Consider the following 21,368-nt stretch of genomic DNA (forward strand, 5'->3'; position numbering starts at 1 on the left):
GACATGTGAATGGTACCGCCTGAAAGACAGTTCTATTCTGAAGAGAATGATTGGCGGATTATAGTCCTAGGGTAATTAGGGGTGTCTCAGGAATTTTTTTCCCTGAGATCATAGTGTTTTATGGTAATTTGGGGCATTGTGGGAATTTTTAATAAAAATTCTCCCGCCCTTACTATTCAAGATAGAAATTTGAAATTTGGCACACACATTCAGTGTACCAAGTACTATTTATCAGATTTTTTTTAGATGACTACGATCACGCAAGGGGGTCCAGGGGGGGAAGCAAAGTTCGAGAAAAAAATTTTTCCCTCCGAAATTTTCACTTTGATATTTTTTCCCGCTTCTGGTATATGGTATGAGCATGCAAGTGGTACCATTTGAAAGCCAGCTCTATTCTGAAGAGAATGAGGTATGAACCATGATCCTAGGATAAATAGTGACGATACAGTAGCTGCTTGACTGAAAGTCTAAAAAATAGCCCAAAAAGCCAGGATCCTTTAAGGGATATACTCCTTTTGATGCACATAATACGTCATGTTAAACAATTACTATTGTTGCGCACTCTTAATTTCAGTTTAACGGTCCACAATTATGTCCTTTAGTCTAAGGGAGACGATAATTAAGGCAAGTGAATGATGTTGGAAGAGTTAGTGCAATAAGAATGTGGGAGGAAACGGGAATACCCCTAGAAGAGCCACGGACACGGACCTGATATATGTTGTTCACCACAAACTTATCTGGACGGGGATCAAATCAAGAACCCCACGCACCAGAGGTAAACGCTCTACCACTGAGCCACCGTTCCCCCTATTGACGCACATTGTTAAATACTTTAGTAGATCAGTAAATAAATGTAATAATGTTTTGACATGTATTTCGAAGAAACGAATCCCTTCCAAAAATACAGAGGGGTTAGTTGTCCCCCTTCCGGTCGCTAGGGGCACTGATGGCCCAGTGCTTCTCGTCTTAGTCCAATTTCTTCACTTTATTCAACAAAAAGCTTTTAAGTGAATCTTATAAAAGTATTTTAATACGGTTATTACATTGTTTATTGCCTTTACTGAGAATGGCAAAAGCAAACTATGACGTCACCTACCATCCAGTCATAAATGCTTCCCCTAACATACACTGAAAACTTTTGTTAGAAAACCAAATTCCTGCGGCAGCGATGTCAACAGTAGGGCAAGAAATAGAAAAAATTTTCAATCAAATGTGCGAACTGCAAGCTACCTACTTCCCAATATTAAAGGTTAGGGTGAGTGGAGAACTTTGCAGAGAATCAATGACAATATTTGAGCAGTGATTCTCAAATCAGATGGTGCATATCTTTACGGATGGAAGAAACCAACAGAAAGAAGACAGGTTACGGAAAACATTATATCTCCTAGGGGTCCATTAGAAATAATAATTCAATGCAGGCTTACCTAAAGTCAATCCTAGAATCACACTAACATAAAGCACGTATACTATTACACCAACAAAGAAGAAATAGATTGATTGAAGATTAAATTTGCCGTCAACACTGAGGGTGTAAGGAACGGAACTTGTAGTGCCCTTAGTAATTGTGTTATTTTATAATGGTAATATTTTTAAGTAGTATTGTTAACTCTCTTTTCTGGATACTCAGTTTTCTGGATTTTCTTTAGTCTGCGTTCTAAGTACGTTAGACGCCTTCCGCTCTGTAGCACTCAGAAGTTCCGGGCCATCCTCTGGGGCGCTACAAACTTTCTGGTTAAAATTACACCATCATCCTGTTCGTGCTTCATCTGAGGCAAGCATCCTCCTTAGAGCTCGTAACCGGGAGCACATACAGAAAAAGGATACTTCCGAACATATCAAAGTTGCAGTTCTTTAGAAAGGAAAGGCCGTGAGATAAAGAAGATTGGATATCTATGAATGGAGGTGAAAATAGTAGACTATAATTGGACAAGAAATTCTACGGATAAATGAATATATCAGTATTTTAATAATTATTGTTGAACATATTTTTCGTCAAAAAAGATTCTATTAATAAATAATACATGCCTCAACCTATGTGCTAAGCCAATTCTAACAATAATCAGTCATGCTAATAGGTGTCGCAACCTGCGATATCAGTTGTCTATCTGACGCAGACACGTAGCCAGGATTTTGTAAAGGGGGAAGGGTCCGTGACATGAAATACTGTGATCATCACACCAGGACCTCGATCGTTCTAAATTATTTTACTGGCAGCATACATTGGTTCGTTTAGCCAGGATTTCGTAATGGGGAGGGGGTCGTGACGTGAAATACTGTGGTTATCACACCAGGAGCTCGATCAATCTAAACTATTTTAATGGTAACATATATTGGTTTGTATAAATAAAATGAGACAATAAAATGAGGATGTGTTAGTAAGTATTTTAATAACAAACTATGAAGAAATCTTGAATAAAAGAATAAAAAAACTATTGAAAAATATTTTACAATATCTGCGTTCCTTTCTCTGTTGAATCAAATGTTAATAGAACTTTCTCTCCACATAACTTTTTTGTCTTCATTATTCCGTCAACTACTGTCTGTTCCAAATGACAGGTTAAAGGAGCAGTAGAAAACTGTTTCTGAAATAACATGTTAGATACTACAGAGAAGCGATGACGAAAAATTATGATTAAAAATGTCCACATTGTTACAGACGGCACTATGCTTTCGAAAGCTTAAAATTTCCCTGACTAGTAGCAGAAATTCTGAGAATTTCCGTAACTTTTCTAGAAATTTCAAATTTTCTGACTTTTCCAGGATATCCCGCTCGTTCACCACCATGTGTTGCAAGTATATAATACAAATTTGCTCATAAGAAAGAGTAACCAAAAGCTTGCTGTAGCTTTTCTATTTGTTTCATCCTTCCGTATTTTTTTCATTTCTGGTTTCGAGGGGGGTCCGGACTCCTCCTTGGCTGCGTGCCTGATCTGACGTTAATAGATATCACTACTTGTGGTCTCTCTTGGCTGTTTAATGAAATTCTTAAATAATAACATAAATATGGTATAATGTTTGGGGTCGTTGGTGGGCAAACTAAAATGAAAAACCTTGATTCTAAACCATTAGATCTTTTAATTAACTCCGAAGTGCCGACCTACGTACATGGCAGTCACATCCTCATCTTCACCTGCTTGCAATCTACTTATATGGTAGTGTTTTCCCATTTTTCACATGCTTCTGACCTACCTATGTGATAGTGTCGTCCACTTCTTCACATACTTCCGGTCTACCTATGTGGCAGTGACCTCCCTTTATACTCACGCTTCCGATCTACGTAAGTGATAACGGTTTCCCCTTCTTTAGGTGCAGCCAATCTATATATGTGGTAGTGACAACCGTTTTTTCACATGCTCATGACCTATCTCCGTGGTAATGACTTTCCCTTCTTCACACGCTTTTGGCCTATCTACGTGGTAATGTTCTTCCCTTTTTCACATACAACGAACATATCTATGTGGTAGTGTCCTCCACTTCTTCATATGCTTCCAAGCTATCTACGTGGTAGTTTAATTTTTTTCTGCACTTTTTTTCTGACCTACCAACGTGGTAATGACATTCCCTTCTTTACAGAGTTCCGATCTACCCTAATTCACATGCTTCCGACATCACTATGTCGCAGTGTTTTTTGCAGTACAATGTATGAAATGGCATATTTTCTGATTTGGTCGGAATTGTTTAATCTTAAAGATGTTTTGAAAATGTCAGTTAAGAGTACTACCAAACCTAAATTTGCTTTCGTCCGTAGGATCAAACGGCGGATTAAACCTCCTTATCACTGAAGGGTTAAGTATGACTTTAACTTATAGTGTACAGCGGGCAAAAGACTCAATTGGAACCAGTGGAGACTCCGTCAGGGGAAGATAAACTTTCGGAAGACAATTGTTTTTGTAATGAATGCCGAAAACGTTAGGTTTGTCTTCCTTGACCTACAGTACAATACAATATATCTGGGGAGCAGTCGGAGAGCAGGGGGCGCCCGCCCTCTTTCCTCCTCTGGCGTCGTTAGTGTATGGAACAATTACTTATATTTTAACGTTAAGAAGTATACGTACAAATTTCTAAATATACTTATAATACTCCGATATTAAAACGTTGTACCATATCTTAAATAACCTATAATCTGCTAATTTTCTTTACTTGTCTCAAAATACATTCGTCAATGTGCCACGTTTGTGTTGCTTTTCTAAAGTTATGTTATTTTGAGCTGTATTACGTGGTTCTCAAATATTTTTTGACCTTTGCATCCACCTCGTTTTTTCTTTCTCCAAAGTACAAATATTTGTTTTATCGGCTCCTGCAACCAGTCGCCAGGCAATAAACTTCATAAAATTGCGAAAAGTGTCATCAAAATATCCAGCGTTGAGCCATTCCAATAGAGGAAATATAAGTGAAGGACTTCTCGCCTCTTATGTCCTCCATGTTTCATCCATCCGTTTCCACAACCACCTACAGAGAAGTTAAGACGCGATTCCAAGACGAAATTACCCAAGTTTCCCGCCATCTTGTATACAGTGAGAGTAGATAGAGGAGGAGTAAACGGCGAAAAGTCACGGCATATTGAGTTATTTGCCCGCGGAACACAAACTCGATAAATGAAGAAAATCGTCATCTTCATCTTCTTCTTCTTTTCATAACTGAAAAAGAATGAAAAGCATGAAAAGTGAGAAAGAGATATTTGCTGCGGGAAATTCGCCCCTAGCAGCCATACTTTTTCATATTTCGTATGTAATTGGACCATTTTTCTTTCAATAAACGTTTGCTTGAAATATAATCTAAGTGAGAGAAGAAGAAGAAGCTAGAACTTTAAAGATAATTTCCCATCTGTTGCGCACAACGTAGATTTCTTTTAAACGAGGTCAAATAAAAAGCACAAAAAATGCACTATATCCAAGACTTTTCATAAAGAAATTATGAAGGTCACATTTAACTCCTTTTTTTTTCCTCAACTAACGAAAAAATACGTTAACATTATAAAGTTATATCTTATAATCTACTTTCGTGGAAAAAAGTTTTCTCAGTTCAGTTCCTAAGATTAGGGAAGAATTTTTATCTAATAATAATAGCTATTAACTAAGGCAATCACGCCATTGCACTAATTCCATCAACAATATGTTGATAACATTGTAGTAGAAAATTCCACTCGGAATGTAGATAACGCTTTGAGTCAGCGTTAAATTTTGGAGCATAAATTCCTTTTTTGTTTTCAGAATATTTTATGTTTTTTTTTTTTTTTTTTTTTTGCTAGATAGAAATATATCAAGTAGTCATCAACAGCTTTACTGTAATTACACCTTGTTAGTTAACATGTTATAAGCATATTTAGAAATTCGGTAGCCAATTCCTAATCTATATACAGTACATAAAAATGAAAATCACTATGTTTGTGATTTCGTATTTCTTAAACCACCAGACCAATCTCGATCAAATTTTGAACATAGATGAGGTTCGGGCTTGAGATAGCTTTTATAATTTCACTTTGACAGTATAATGTACGGGAAGGGGAGGGGGAGATACATAGAAATAAATTAAACTTAAGGGGGCAGACTACTAAATAATTTTGAAAAACTAACAATTTTTCTTTTGCCCGTTTTTCGCAAGTGGAAAGAGGTAATAAAATATAACTTACCACAATAATAGATAATGTTATTCTACACCAGTGTTGCCACAGTCCTAGCTCTGGAGTGGGCTGAAAAATAGTACCAAATTGAAACAAAAAGGGCTGAATTCATTATTTTATACCAGTAGCATCGTGCATGACTCTATAATACGAAACTAAAAGAGGTCAAGTTTTAAAACACTCGCCCCCCCCTCTTCCAAGAGTCCAAATCAAGAAAGTGCTCTTTTTAAAAATATTTAAACAGGAGGACCCCGAACAACCGTGGAAGTAGATGAAACTTTTCTCGCACGTAGGAAATATAACAGAGGCCGCATATTAAAAGGGAAAACAGTTATCTTCTTTGCGTATTGTAAGGAAAACAAACGCGCCTCTATTTCAGTGACCAATAAACCAAAACCATTTGGTATTATGGCCATATATGAAAAAATATATAACGAGGCCATATATGAAACGAGGAGCAAATGAATCATCTCCGAGTTCATGTGTAACCAGTTCGTTATAATAAAATATTACGAATTTTCCACATAAAATTCGTAGCGTTATGCGGTGCAATGTCACAGAATGAACGTTCAACAACATTTTTTAAGAGTCCAATGCACAATGACAAGTATTTGTTAAATGGTGCTGAATTGGGTAGAATTGTACCAACTTTTTCACAAAAGGGGCTGAAAATGCCAGCGTGGTACCAACGGGCCAATGAATGACAAAAAGGGCTGAATTTGGTACAATTGTACCAAGTGTGGCAACACTGTTCTACACCCGCAAATATGAATCGGAAGAATTTTTAGTGTTGCCATCCATAGAAATTATAGTGTGACCAGAATTTGAAATAGTCAAAAATCTAGGTAAAGGCAGCGACTAGGAAAATGAACTCAACGCTAATTGATGACTTACCATGCTGTCTACGTTTCTTGTTTACTACCTTTTAAATAATATTTCTATTTATCTTTAACAACTTATTTATTTTGTAATAATTTATGTGAGTTTTATAAAATAAATAGAAATATTATTTAAAAAGTAGTAAACAAGGAACATAGACAGCATGATAAGTCATCAATTACCGTTGAGTTCATTTTCCTAGTCGCTGCCTTTACCTAGATTTTTGAGTAATTCAAATTCTGGTCACACTGTAATTTCTATGGATGGCAACACTAAAAATTCTTCCGATTCATATTTTAGGGCGTAGAATAACATTATCTATTATTGTGGCAAGTTAAATTTTATTACCTCTTTTCACTTATGAAAAACGGACAAAAGAAAAAATATTAGTTTTTCAAAAGTATTTAGTAGTCTGTCCTCCTTAATAACTCTTGAACCACAAGACCAATCTCGATCAAATTTGCCACATAGATGAGGTTCGGGCGTGGGGTGGTTTTTGTTATTTCAGGTTGACGATAGAACTTAGAGGAGGTCTAGGAGGGAATCATAAAATAAATATCGCTGTTCACAAAACTCTGGAGACGTAACAACTAGACAGAATGCAACGAAACTTGGTAGGAGCATATTTGGGAACATGCAGAAGCGATTGGTGTATAAAACAAAATTAGTTCCAATTTTCACCACCAGAGGTAATTTGTGGCGCTGTACAATACCATGTAAGTGCAGCGTGGAAGAGAAACTAAACTAGTGATGCTAAATGATAGGAAAGATTGTAATTACCTCTCCAGACACTTACTGACACCTGCATGTGTTTCGGTGATACAGATTTGAGGGCCACTATGTGCCAGAAGTGAATTGATGGTGATCCGATGTATGCTTCTTTTTTGATAATGTTGCGTTGTGTGCAAGTGGTCCCGTGTTCGATTTCCGGTGAAGACACATATGAGTCGGATTCCACGTTACCCTGTAGGTCCCGTCCTTAAAACGCCAACATCATCTCATACCGTACTAGTCACCATGCATTTCCTTGCTCAGGGACCTCCACATCATGATCATCGCTTATAACACATCGCTTCTCACGGGGTTAATAGGAGTACAAATCAATGCCGAGGCCCTTCTTTCATTGAATATCAATATCATTCTCTTCCATACCACACTCACCGTACTTAACACTGAACAGAAACGTAATAGCCTCTAGAGGCGAGATTTCACACTAATCTTTTTCTGGAATTTTGGAGGGAGCTTGCATTTTAGGGACCACAGGAAAGACTAACATTTAACTTCGTTTTTGTAAGATATCCAAGAATTTTAGAGACGCTTCAGCTCAAAACGCCCCTTCCCCGTAAATCCGCCACTGACCACGGGGCATTAATGACATTAGTAATCAATGTCACGAGACCCACAGAAGGGGTAATTACAGCCTTTCTTATCATTTAGCATCACTAGTGTCGTTTTGCTTCAACGCTGCACTTACTTGGTGTTGTACAGCGCCACAATTACCTCTGATGGCGAGAATTGGAAATAAGTTTTTGTACTACAAGAAACGCTTCTGCATGTTCCCAAATGTACTCCTACCAGATTTGGTTGCATTCTGTTAAGTGGTTACGTCTCCAGAGTTCTGTGAACAGAGATAGTTATTTTATGATAACCTGATATTAAAATACATAAAATGAAAGTGACTACGTTTGTAAGTTAATAATTCTTGAACCATCCTGCCGATCTCAATGAAATTTTCAACATAGATGAGGTTCGGGCTTGGAAGGGTTTCTATCATTTCACTTTCATCGTTCAACTCATCGGGGGGGGGGGGGATGGAAGGGGAGACATTTAAAATTGAAAATTACCGATAAGAATGTCTAATCCATAGTTAATTAACAGAGAGATGAACAGAGACTTTCGATGTCGTTCACTGAGATGCTCGTTGAGATGAATAGTGACACTTTCGATGTCGTTCAAATTCAGTCCCTCAACTTGGGGAAGGGATAGGGGATATATAAAAATGATCAAAAATTACAAATATTAGTGCCGAATCCATAGTTTTCAGGGTTACTGAGATGAACAGGGACACTTCTGATACCGTCTCTAACTTGGGGTAGGAGGAGAGGGAGATATACAGCGCTTCAGTAATAGCAAAAAGTGAGTGACTAATATCATATATTACTTATTTTTCTTATTTTAACCTAACGAAGTGGGTAATTGACGCTAATATCAAATAAAAGAGTTCTAATAAACATGACTCTTTAAACCGCTCCTTTCAGAGTTATAAGCAGATGAAACTGTGAAATGTTACGTTTTAAAATCCCCTGGTTTGATAAAAGTGGGACCCGTCGCAAGCGGATCAAGCAATTGCACAGAAATTAGTAAGCATTCTATATAAATACAATATCCATATTTCACAATTTTCCATCATCTGCAAAACGAATTGTTTTAAAGAAATTTATGGTACCACAATACACTCTTAAACACTAATTAAACATTCATTTTATTGTTATTCGGAGGATACTGGAATGTGAATATTTAGATAGAGTACACATCAGTTTGCGTGTAATTCCTTGAATCGCTTGCGAGAGATTTCATAATAATCAAGATAGGGTGTTTTAAAACGTGACGTTTCGTACTTTTTGGCAGTTTATACTGTAACTCTGAAAAGAGACGTTTTTCTACCCTTATTTGCTAGAATTGTTTTACTATAGCAAGTAATCACCTCCCGAAGTTTAGCAATCGCATTTCTAAAGATATTGTACACTAGCAGAATACCCATCCTTCGCACGGGGAGAATATGAAAATAAAGGATGAATTTGGATATAAACGGAATCGAAAATGTCACTGTTCTTCTCAGTGATTTAAAAAACTATGGATTCGACACAAATATCGGTCGTTTTCGATCACTTTTAAATATTTCTCTCTCCTTCTCTCCCACCCCTAACTTGCACCGTCAAATTTTAGTGATAAAAACCACTCTAGTCCCGAACCTGATAGAAGTTGAAAATTTGATTGAGATCCGTAAGGTATTCAAGAGTTATGAAGTCACATACATAGTGACTCATATATATATATATATATATATATATATATATATATATATATATATATATATATATATATATATATATAGATAATAGTAATCTGGGATAGTGTCGATATTTCTTGCTACTTAATTATGAGGGCTGTTGGAAAAGTTTCTACACACTACTCTTACAGTATTGCTACAGTGCCCGAGAATTATCTTGGCAGTGACGTCAGCGCTCTCAGTTGCAAGGCTACCAACTTACGCTACTCACAAATAGTACTTAGAAAGCTCACTGAACGCTTCGTACGTCACGTCGAAACTGCAGTGTAATAATATGCTGTTAGCAAACTATGGGAGAATTTAGATAACAATTGATTTGTATAATTCTAGTATATATGTGCATTGTTATGACAAAGAAAGAAAAAAATAATATTACACTAACAATTATCAGAATATTGTGTATATTTTAAAATGTACACAATAAATCACATCAATACAAGTAGAAATAATTTACTCTTACCTTTAGTCTATCATTGGTGAGCAACCGAGGTCGTCTGAATCACTATGCAACGGCTTGCCTTTCTTTACGGCACTATCACCCATTCTTATACACAAAATTTCAAACACGAGAAGAAAACAAAAGGATTCACAACTCTTACCAGTCACTACACACTGTATAGCCCTACACAAAGAAAACACGCGCTTTCCAGTTCATTTCGTTTCATTTTTTTTTTTTTTGTGTGTGTGTGTGTATGTGTGTGTGTTTCCTGGAAGCGCTGTTCCTGTGTCCTACCGGTAAATATTAGAATTTTCGAAGCTACATTCACAACCCCCACGCTCTGTTTCCGCGCGCAAGAAGCACGTTCACATATCATCCTCTAATTCAAAAACTGTGATAGGTAAAAACATGGGGGTTTCTTTAAAATAAACTTTAAACTTCCCTTTCCATTTCGTCCACTGCATGTTTGTGTCTATCTTCAACAGAACGGAAGTTTGTAGCATGTTGAAATCTGAATGTTGTTAGAACAGAATAAAAACTAAGTGGCTATCATTTAAAATTATTTTCCACATACTTATAATATAAAATTCAAATATAAAATAATCATATTCTTCATGAAAGTTACATAAATTGAAAAGCAAAAAATATAGCATTTACGTCTTCTCGAACTCCAGTTATCGTTATACAAAGATAACAAGTATATTTTTCAGAAATTAATCTCCCATTTCTGTTCATTTGCTTTCGCTTTCCTGTTGTAGAGAACACTGATTGCTGTTAAGTTGGTATTTGTGTTCCCGCATTTTCTCTTTCCTGGTATTGGACGTTGAATTGAACGAAGCGTCTGTTTTAACCAGTGGGACTGCATTTGAGCAATAGCGGTGTCTACGTCACTGCCAAGATAATTCTCGGGCACTGTAGTACTTCACTTCACTATTATGAACTTAGAAAGAATAGACCTTTCTGTTTATCTTTGATTGTTTGTTTAAGGTGACTTGTTTATTTTTTCACAGCAATATGAAGAAGTAATTTTATGTGAGAAATGAAAATTTCTCGTAAACTCTTTCAGGTATTAGATTTTTTATGATTTCAAATGTAGATTAGCATTGAAACAGCACATTAAGCCACTTCATTTGACTTTTGGGGATGAATCACTATCCAATATGACTGTGTACAATTGTTTGTCCCAATTCCAGCGTGGTTGCACATTTGTCAGCGACGAATTTCGTGAAGGTCGTCCATCCACGCTTGTTGTTACCATTAATGATGATACTGCACGTGAATTGATTAAGAGAGAGATTTGATGTGAGATACCGTGAGATTCAGGCATCCTTGGACATTGACATGAAAGTAATACATACGAGTTTGCCTAGTCAGCTGAACGTGCGAAAACTTTCACGCCGTAGTATACCTCACAATTTGACCAAAGCTCAAAAATAGGCTCATGTCAATTGGTGTAAAGAAATGCTTGAAACATGCAAGCCGAATTTGGAGTACTATATCGTTACAGGAGACGAATATATGCATACGAACCCAAACTAAACAGCAAACCACTGTTTGGGCGTTTCAAAGTGTCCCAAAAGCAACAAAAGTTGTTCAAGGAGTGCTTGTTTCTTCCGCTACACCGAACATATGGCAACCATAGCTTTAGAAGGTCCAAGGACTGTAAATGCTTGCTGATAAACAACAATTTGTTTGCCAGAGGTCACCAGTGAATTCCGTAAAACAAACCGAAGTCATTATTCACCATCACAACATTAGTTACTATTCAGCATACCAAACTGTTGATTTTCTTCCAATAAAAATGTCAAATTAATAACTCATTGTCCATACTCACCTGATTTAATATCTAATGACGTATTTTTGTTCTAACAGGAGAAAAATAAGCTGCACAGCGAGCAATTTGTGTCACCTGAAGCACCTCTTGACTCATTTCGAACAGTTTCTGATGTGCTTATTCAAACATCAGATAAACGAATACAATGTAAGCTTAAACAAATAATCAAATATAATTTAAACACTAAGTTTATTATTTAGAATTTTATAATATTGGGACATTGGCGTTACACTAAGTAGAAGTTTGCAGAATTTCGTTTTTAGCACCTCATATTAGCATTCTGACTTTTCCCGTAGGAGACCTCGGTTTGATTGCCGTGTGAAAGTTCGTATTGTTTGGAACCCATGTATAGGTGAATATTAACGTCTCATATAGTCTCAGCATTAAAAGCGACAAACTATAAGTAAATAAAGTGACATGGTGGTAAAGTTCTGAATTCTCGTGCAGGATCCTTGGTTTGATACCGGCTTATGTGAGTACATTGTGGACAGCATCGTGTCGGTCAGTTTAGAAATTAAAAGTACATCAGTGTGGGAAATGCATAGTACTAGTCAATGATCAAGTAAGTTCTATTTAAAACGGGAAAATATACGGTAAACTTCGAAACTATACGAATTCAGTACTGGAATTAGAAGTAGTACATGTATAGCTTCTGGTTGCAATAGAGGGATAAAAATCAAAGATAGAATCTGTTCCTCGGATGCTGAACCCATATCAAAAAGCCATAACACGCTTTATCTGAGGGGGTTTGCTCTAGTAAGAATAATATTGAAACCGGAAGTAATAGAAAATTTCTACTAATTCCAGTTTTAATAGAGAGATGCGGGTGAAGATGGTGTATTTCGTTGCGACGCGAAATCGATTCTAAAACACGTTTGCTGCTACTTGTTACTGCTTGTGTTCTATGGAGATCAAGATTGAAACTGCAAATGGTTTTCAGTATGAAAATACAATAACTACCCCTTCTGGTTTTAACAGACAGATGAGATGGAACAGGCGTGTAAACTTCTACGAACTGACAAAATTTCAAGTTTCTTTGTTAAGCAGTTTGGCTTAGGATTTTACCAGACAGTTAGTAAATTTTATATGTATGAGGGGTGGTGGTGAAAATTCCTTTATTACCCCCTTCCGTCTACCTAAAACTTTGAGTGTAGATTTATATGAAAGCGTAGTATTTCAGTACTGTATATGATGGCGCAAATATAGGTTTCTTTTGCTTACTGTAATTTTTTCAGACTTGAAGCAGTAATAGTGGAGGATCAAGCAACTTTCAAAGCTTTGGAGTATCGAACCATTACGAAGTTTTTCTTTATCGAGGGAAAACATGCAAAGGACGTTCACATTGAGATGTCACAAACATTGGATCAGCAGTGTCATTCCTACAGTATCACCAAAATCTCACTAGCTTCTTTCAAGAATAGCCATTTTACCCTTAAAACCGGTTTCCAACCTTAGCCAACTTAGCAACATATGATGGTGTTTATGAACCAATCCTTGAAGACAGGCGAATCTTAATTAAAAAAAATAGCCAAGATAGTAAACATCTATGCGGGAGATTGGTGGGTTTATTGTCTACAGTATACGAGACATATGCAAGCTTTCAGTAAAATGGGTGCCGAAATGTCTGAATATTGATGAGAGGGAAAGAGCTGAAGCATCGAAAGCAGTTTTGGCCAGTTCAAAGGCCAGTGCTCTAAATTTTTTGGCCCGATTAGTGACTGAAGATGAAAATTACCACCTTACTCATGAACCTGAGACCAATAAACGAAATGGTATTACTCCGGGTTTCAGCGGCTAAAGACGCGAGCTCACAAATCAGCATAAAAGACAAGGCTTCAATTTTCTGGGACAAAAATTGTATTCTGTTGTTGGACTACCTACTTCGGTTTGAATTGATTCGAATTGTTTTTGTGTTTAGCGACCCTACCAGCAGCGAGGGTATATGAGACGTGAACCTTCAGCTTAACGTGAAATACAACAGATGTGAGATCAACCGGGAATTGAACCAGGGTCTCCCACGGCAAAGTCGCTTACGATAATGCTTAGGCACGAGGAAGCTCCACTAACTTTCGAAACTCTAGTATCACCAATGAGTATAATCCTTACCTTTTAGACTAGCTGCACGAAGGGATTGAACCGAAATGGCGCTGAAATTTGTCCCAATTGAATCTTACTATTCATGACAATTAATCATCTTTAAGCTGTCTAATTTGTGGCTGTCGAATTGAACACCCTGTATTCCTATTGGTCCACCATTCTCCTATTCACCTGACCTGGCTGACTCTGACTATAACTTCTTCCCAAACATAAACATCTCAAGGGTTAGTTATTTCGACGATATTCCTGAGGTCCAACATATTGCCAATACCTGGTTTTAGACCCAACAAAAGGAATTTTGTTTGCAAGGCTTAGAAAATATGCAACATCATTGTACCAAGTTCATCGATCTCAAGGGGAAATATGGTGAATAACTGTGATTTAATCTCTATTTCTGGGCAAAGCCATGAACTTTCCAGAAATTTCTCATATACCGTTCCTGAGATATGATAAATACTGATATAGGTCGCAACATTGTTGAAAATGGCGTATTTGTGGAAAATATTTAAAATGATTGTTGTTTTGCTTCTCTTCTATAGCATTACAGCAATAGCTTTTAGTAGCTGTTATTACAACAAATTGTAGCTGTTATTACAACAAGTTGTCGCTGTTATCACAACAAGTTGTCGCAATTACATGATATAAGCAGTGTTGCAAAGTTCAACAATGTTTATCATATCACCGAAACGGTTTGAGATATCGAAGTGCAGCAAACGGCAAAATAATTTGTACGTCGACTGCACATCACACAAGTAACGAGATATGATACTTATCTAACTGTAAGCATTTCTTCGAAATAAAGCATGTTAAAAAATCATATTTTCAAGCTCTTGTAACTTGGTTCCTATTCATTCGAAACAAGTCATACCATAATATTCAACGCTAATATACTTTCGATTTGTGTCATCCTGTCCATCTTCGTATTTGTGTAGAGGCTTCCATCTTCGTGCTGTATTTGTGATAGAGGCTTCCAAATGATTTGAATGTTTGTGATACTTTAGTATCCTTAGTTTGCAACACTAAATAATAAACGTGGTATTTTAAGTTTTTGTTAGACATGTTGATTTGAAATATGTAATAATCTCACGTAGTGCTATTCGTAAAATGTAACTTTATATTAGGTTGGCAACACTGTTCATCCGGTGATGTTACAAAATATAGGACATTGTTCCTGTACCTATAGTTTCTTGGTGCAAAATTTCGTTTCTCTATCTTTTATGATTTCTGAGATATTTACTACTAACTTTACTCTCTCTATATATATATTTCTATAGTTATTTCTAACGCTTATTTTTTAGCAATACAACCCCATAAGAAAGCACATACATTTTAAAAAAAGCCAAAGAAATTTTTATTTCATCTTAAGCAAATTAATCTTATAAGTTTGTTCAGTACATAACGAAAAAAAACAAACAATAAATAAATAAATTGAAAATGAAAAGTTAAAAACAAAAATTTTGAAAAGTAAGTATTATTTTAACATTAACGTCGTTAGGTTGAAACAACGGCAGACTTTGTTTGCTCTTTGGTATTACGCACTAAAGCAAAACAAACGATTTAAGAGGCCGTTGAAAAGATATGAAGAAACTTCTTGGGTAGTTTTAACTACCCTCTTTTTTTATAAAAAAGAAAAAGTTAAAAAACCGTAAAGAATAACTTTATTCATACTTAACAGTCAACTTTTAATATTCACTTCATTTTATTTCTAAAATTCCGGAGCCCAATAATAACTTTGGAAACTGTTCTTTTTTTCTTTTCTTTTAAAAAAACCAACAACTTTTTATGCTTTATTAAATTGAAATTCAATAAAAGAATATAATAACGTGGAAAAACTACTATGGTTTGCCCCTTTATTTCATTTCTTTCTTTTTTTTTATGATTTTGTTAATAGTCAAAATTAAATATAAGTTCGTCTTTTGTTTTGTTTTTTTCATCTCTCTTTCTTTGCCATTTATCTTGCTGCTCCAAACTTCTATTAAGAACAAAAAAGTTTCTTTTTTTTTAAACAGAATTCTTAATTATTATTAATTGTTCGTTCCAAAGAACCCGTGAAAAATTTCGTTTCAATTGTCTATGAGTTTTCTTTTCCTTTTTAAAGTCAAGTAGAATGAAATATTCAAGTTCTTGGAGAAAGGAATGTAAACACTAAATGTAAAATATGCATTTATAACAAAAATAATACAAAGTTTTCATCCGTATTTTCCTAACATACTTGTTAAAATTCTTTATGTTTTTCAAACAAATACCAAAAAGAAAACAAATCTGTTCTTAAATTAATTGAATTCCTTAGATTGATCGATATAGAAAAATACGTGAAGGTTTACTTATGCAACACCACTCAAAATAATTGTTGAAAAAATTATAATTCTTTCACTAATTTATTGTCTCCTAAATGATTTGCGCCGGGCGACATGAAAATATCTCACTTGGCATAGATAAAACTCAAGCGGGCCATCACAAGTAATTGTTGAAAAAAATACAATTCTTTTCCGGTTTGGGTATAAATACGACGTCCGGATGTATGCCATAAAAACTACAGTGCAAAAACAGAAATCCACATGTGCTAGCTGGTCTCTAAAATGCATGAATGTTATCAAACCGAGTGAGGACAGAGCGAAGCTGATGGGCCAGCGTGATAGCGCGGGGTTGCGTACGAAGGGAGCAGGCTTGTCAGCAACGATGAGAATACGTGTAATAGCAATGAAACGAGTTTCAATAGCACTTGTCATGGTTTCATCATATACGTAAGTAGAGCTCCATTTGTAAACATAAAATACAGCATCTAAACACTGAGCAGAAATACACCGCCGGTGGAAAATAGTGTCTAACCCAGTCATCTTTCATATGCACTCACTTATTTTATTTGTCGTCTAGCACTTGCACTGATTTTACATTATTTATCCCTACACTTGTAAACCTAAAATACAGCTGTATTACTTTGTATTTAAATTATCGCATACAGAAATTTGTTCTTTATAAATATGGGTAGTGTTGCGACGAGACGAGACATTTCGCGTGTCTCGTCTAATACGAAACGGTACAGAACACTTTGATGCGAGATATGATAAGAGACAGACTACTTGTCCCGTCTCGTTTTCGAGACGAGTCACGAGACAAGACGAGACGTCTCCTGAAATATCTCGTCTCGTCTGTTGTCTCGAAAATGCATCACAATTTTTGAATTTGTTTTAAAATTTATTAACTCGGAACAAATTATTTGCCTTCGAAATATATATCAGCGTTTATTATTTCAAGTGAAAACTATCTTACAAAGATCAGGGAACATCTAAAGTTATTTTTTTAAAATATGATTCTTACAAACAGCTTTCATTTCCATTTTTCAATCTATTCAAGTTTAATTATTTTGTGATAGTGCCCTAGATTGAAATACAATGTTAAATCATGAATCGCGATTAGTGTTTCAGAAGATTTCATTTCGGGTACTGGTGGGGATATCTATGTATAAAAATCCTGTTATAGAAGTACAAGTTCTATTAATAGCAGTTTTATTAGTAACTAACCATTCTTTCATGGTCTTTTTCGTTTTGAACAATGACAGAAACGTGTCAGCCTTCTTCGGTACTGAGGTTTAAAAGGATACTGGTTTGACAATAAAATTTAGTTTATTTTTATTGATTTATGATGTTATTCGAACTTAAGCCATTTTTGACATCGGAAAGTCATATAAGCCTTCTTATTTGTTAAAGTGGCGCCAGAGGTTCTGAAGAAAAGTATTTAAGGATGAGTAGGGAAGGCTTGCCTTTCGACTGTACCGACGGTATTGACAAATATTCCTGTTGTAGTAATCCATTACTGGTTCAGTCGAAACTAAGTAGTCGTTGTTGGAAGATTGTAGTCGTGTTCTGTATTGTGCTCTATTAACCAGAAAACTTGGTTAAAAGTTGTAATTTTAACCACTTTGCATAACATTTCTTTTTGTGGGCCTCAGCCGCTCTAGTAGTGCCACGATACATTTCTCGTGTCTCGTCTTATCTCGTCTCGTAAACGAGACGACACACGAGACGAGACGAGACATGCTTTGCACGAGACGAGACAAAACAACCTGAAGTCTTGTCTCGTGGCAACCCTAAACATGTGTTTTCGTGCAAAGTATTGAACTTTACTTGTAAATCCTCCAAAATCTGGTGTGCCAAAAGCAAACCACCACCTACAAAAAAGTTTCGTTCATATTTCAAAGAAATTTAATAATTTTTAATGATTCTTATAATATTTTTGTTACTGTTACTAAGCTTGTTAAGTGTGACTTGAAATTTATATTTTGTCTGTTGTAAGTACGAAAAAATAGTTTTTTTTTTCACTTCATGCTTCATGTCAATAGTTTGAATACGTTGGAAACAGTAAGGATAAAATTTAATTTCATGAATGTCACGTACACTTCTATACTTTGTAAATAGCATACATACGACTATCTTGCATTACGCGTTTAACATATTTAAATCGATGATTGCAGAAAGCATCGGATTACATTGTTGCGAAATTTAATTTATGAATTCTTGATTCCCTAGGAGTATACATAACTCAGGTATTCGATGCCTTTTCCCGCTTTCCCTTATGATTTTTATCCCAGGAAATGTCAATCAAGAATTGGTACTGAACGATTTGTTATCGTAAGACAAAACGGGAATTCCTGTTTTGCCTTACAATAATTTTCATATATTGGTAGCCCTGCTTGAACAAAAATACAGGTAATTAAATTTTTCTACAGAAGAATAATAAGAAAATGGAAAGAAGCAAGATTCATTGAAAAATAAGGTAACAACGTAATGGATTTTAATCCAGAACTTAGAATTGACGATCAGTAGGATAAATTATTGAAAGACTAAAGAATTAATTTTATATTTATGTAATTAAATTGTTTTAAGCATTTAAACGATATAGCAGAGAGAAAAAATATGCAGAGGTTTTCGTTTATTTGTTTGTTTGTTTTCTATAAGATGATTGACTGTTATCGAGCCAGCCAGGGAGTATGTTGCTAGATACATGTCTCCTTTATAAGATCTGTATTTTATTTTTTGTTTTAGTAGCTATATATTTTGGCTAAAGCATAGAGCGAGGAGTCCGGTGCCTTTAAACCTGACGTTGGTCGCAGATGAGCACAGAGCTCACCTATGCATTTTGTTTTGCTTCTACAACCAGGATACGCAGGAATTTATTTTGGGGAGTTAGAAAGGCTTTCCGAAATGTTCTAATTCAATATGATGATAAATTGTATTAAAATTTGTAAACTCACCTCTAAAATTAGACTAAATTTAAAGAAAAGTTGGGGTTTCGGGAGCATGTCCTTGTCTACAAACTATGTATTATGCATCTACTCCCTGTGCTACTACCTTTGTTTGGAATCCTTGTAGATAGTTGCGGCTAATATTATTTTTCACTTTTGGCGTATCGCTTTACAGTAAATGATTATTTCAGCGTATGTGGGTATATGAGTGCAGATAAGATGCTTGAGGGATTTCATGGGCGATATTCTTTTAGGCAATACATCCCTAAGAATCCTAGCAAATATAGTATCAAACTTTATTATGCTAGTAGCAAGACAACTGACTACTCAATGTACTTAATAAGACACCCAAAAATTATTAATTCTTAAATTTTAATTTATGTTTAACTTAAATATTATAGATAGATTAGTCAATAGATCACATAGAGCTTAACCAAAAAAAAAAAAAAAGACTCTTTGAAACATGTATTTTTGGATAGCACACATATTAGTTTCTAAGTAAAGTCTTGATCCGACTACGGTAGGTCCATAGTATTGGAGCTATGGACGTTTAAAGTTAATTTTTTCATTTTTCGGAAGTCTATAACTCCGAAATGACTGATTTCTGCACCCAGATTAGTCTTCGCTTTATGTCTTATCTTGGTGTCAGGAATCACTTCCCAAACGTTGTCGGTGTTATTTTGAAACACCCTGTATATTAATACTTCACACATAAATCTTAACTTTCAAAGATTCTGCGCAAACAAAGAACGTGCGTTTCTGTTAGTATATTATAGTGTTGTTAGGCCATATTTTTGTGTTAGTTTTTAAAGTTTTAGAACACGAATGCATCTTTTATTTAGAATCAATTGGTGAGTTTCACATTACAAAAACCTAGTATAGCTATAATGGAATTCTATATACGTATATATAATCAACCGCATAAGAAATGCTACAGCTTTGCAGCAGTAAACAGGAGCCTCCCTCAGGTTATCTCGTATAAACCTGGTGCTGCACAGAAAGTTGAACTCCAAACGAATAAAGAAACAAAGTAGAAAGGAGGAGACTGAAACGCCCTACAGGCATTTTCCTACCCAAAACTATTTTTTTCTTTTGTAATACATTGTGTCAGTAACAGGATGCAACTATAACTATCTTTTAGAATTTGTGTTAAGAAAATACCTACCAGAATACAGAGAAAAAAAAGTGTGATAAGAGGAAAAACTTTCTTTTGAAGTTACAAGAATTACAGATGGCGCGCGAGTAGGTGTTGTTTGTGCTCAGGGCGAGAAATTGTTCTGATAACTCTGAAAATATGGTAATCACGGATTCTTTGTTCAATTATGTAAATATATGGATAGTGGTGATCGTCTTTGGGTTTTACCATCTTCTTTTCTCTCAACTTATGGGACGAAATCTCTGTTTTTCCGAGAAGAAAGGGAAGAAGTACAAATGGAAGTAGCACGATGCAAGAAACAAGAACAAATTTTCACCTACGTGAGTAGCATTTTGTAAAATCAATTCCGTGTATATGTAAATACCTGAGAAACACACTTTGTAAAACGTGAATACACCTAACTCTAACAACTAGTTTTAACAACCACACTTACACGTTCTTTGACAACATCGGGCTCATTATTATGCACCCTATCACACTGCTGCAAATCGTGCTCTGGGATATTAATTCAACTCAAGATTATCCCCTCACCCGAATATGTTCTTTTACAGCTATTGTTGAAACAGAAACGCACAGGAAAGCGAGAGTTAAAAGTAACGTCTTGTTCAAGAAATTCGATGATTCATTGTAGACTGAGTATAAAATCCGTGTTAAGCGCCAAAGTGAAAACGTTGAGTAAAAGACCTAGATTTTACTTCAGGACTGGTTGCACATACGCAAACGTGCATTTTCTGTCGATTTGAACTACTTCCATGGTGAATACTAGATAGTCCGTTGTTCACTCAGCAGTGTTACGCCGAATTTTTCCATTTTTGGCACAGCACGGATTTTATGTTCAGTCTACCATTATTGTAGAAACAAAGGTTGCCATTAGCCTTTTCGAAACTCGAGACACAGTATATGATTCACTGTAAGGCAGTGACATTTAACTGATATTTACATGTATACTCGTGTCCAAAATGATTGTCGCGTATCTATAATTGTTTTCTTGTAAGAATATAATTTGATAATGATTTTGCAAGGTACTTTTA

Source organism: Thermobia domestica, chromosome 3 (genome assembly GCF_964235325.1).
Source record: "Thermobia domestica chromosome 3, izTheDome1.hap1.1, whole genome shotgun sequence".
Classification (NCBI taxonomy): Eukaryota; Metazoa; Arthropoda; class Insecta; order Zygentoma; family Lepismatidae; genus Thermobia; species Thermobia domestica.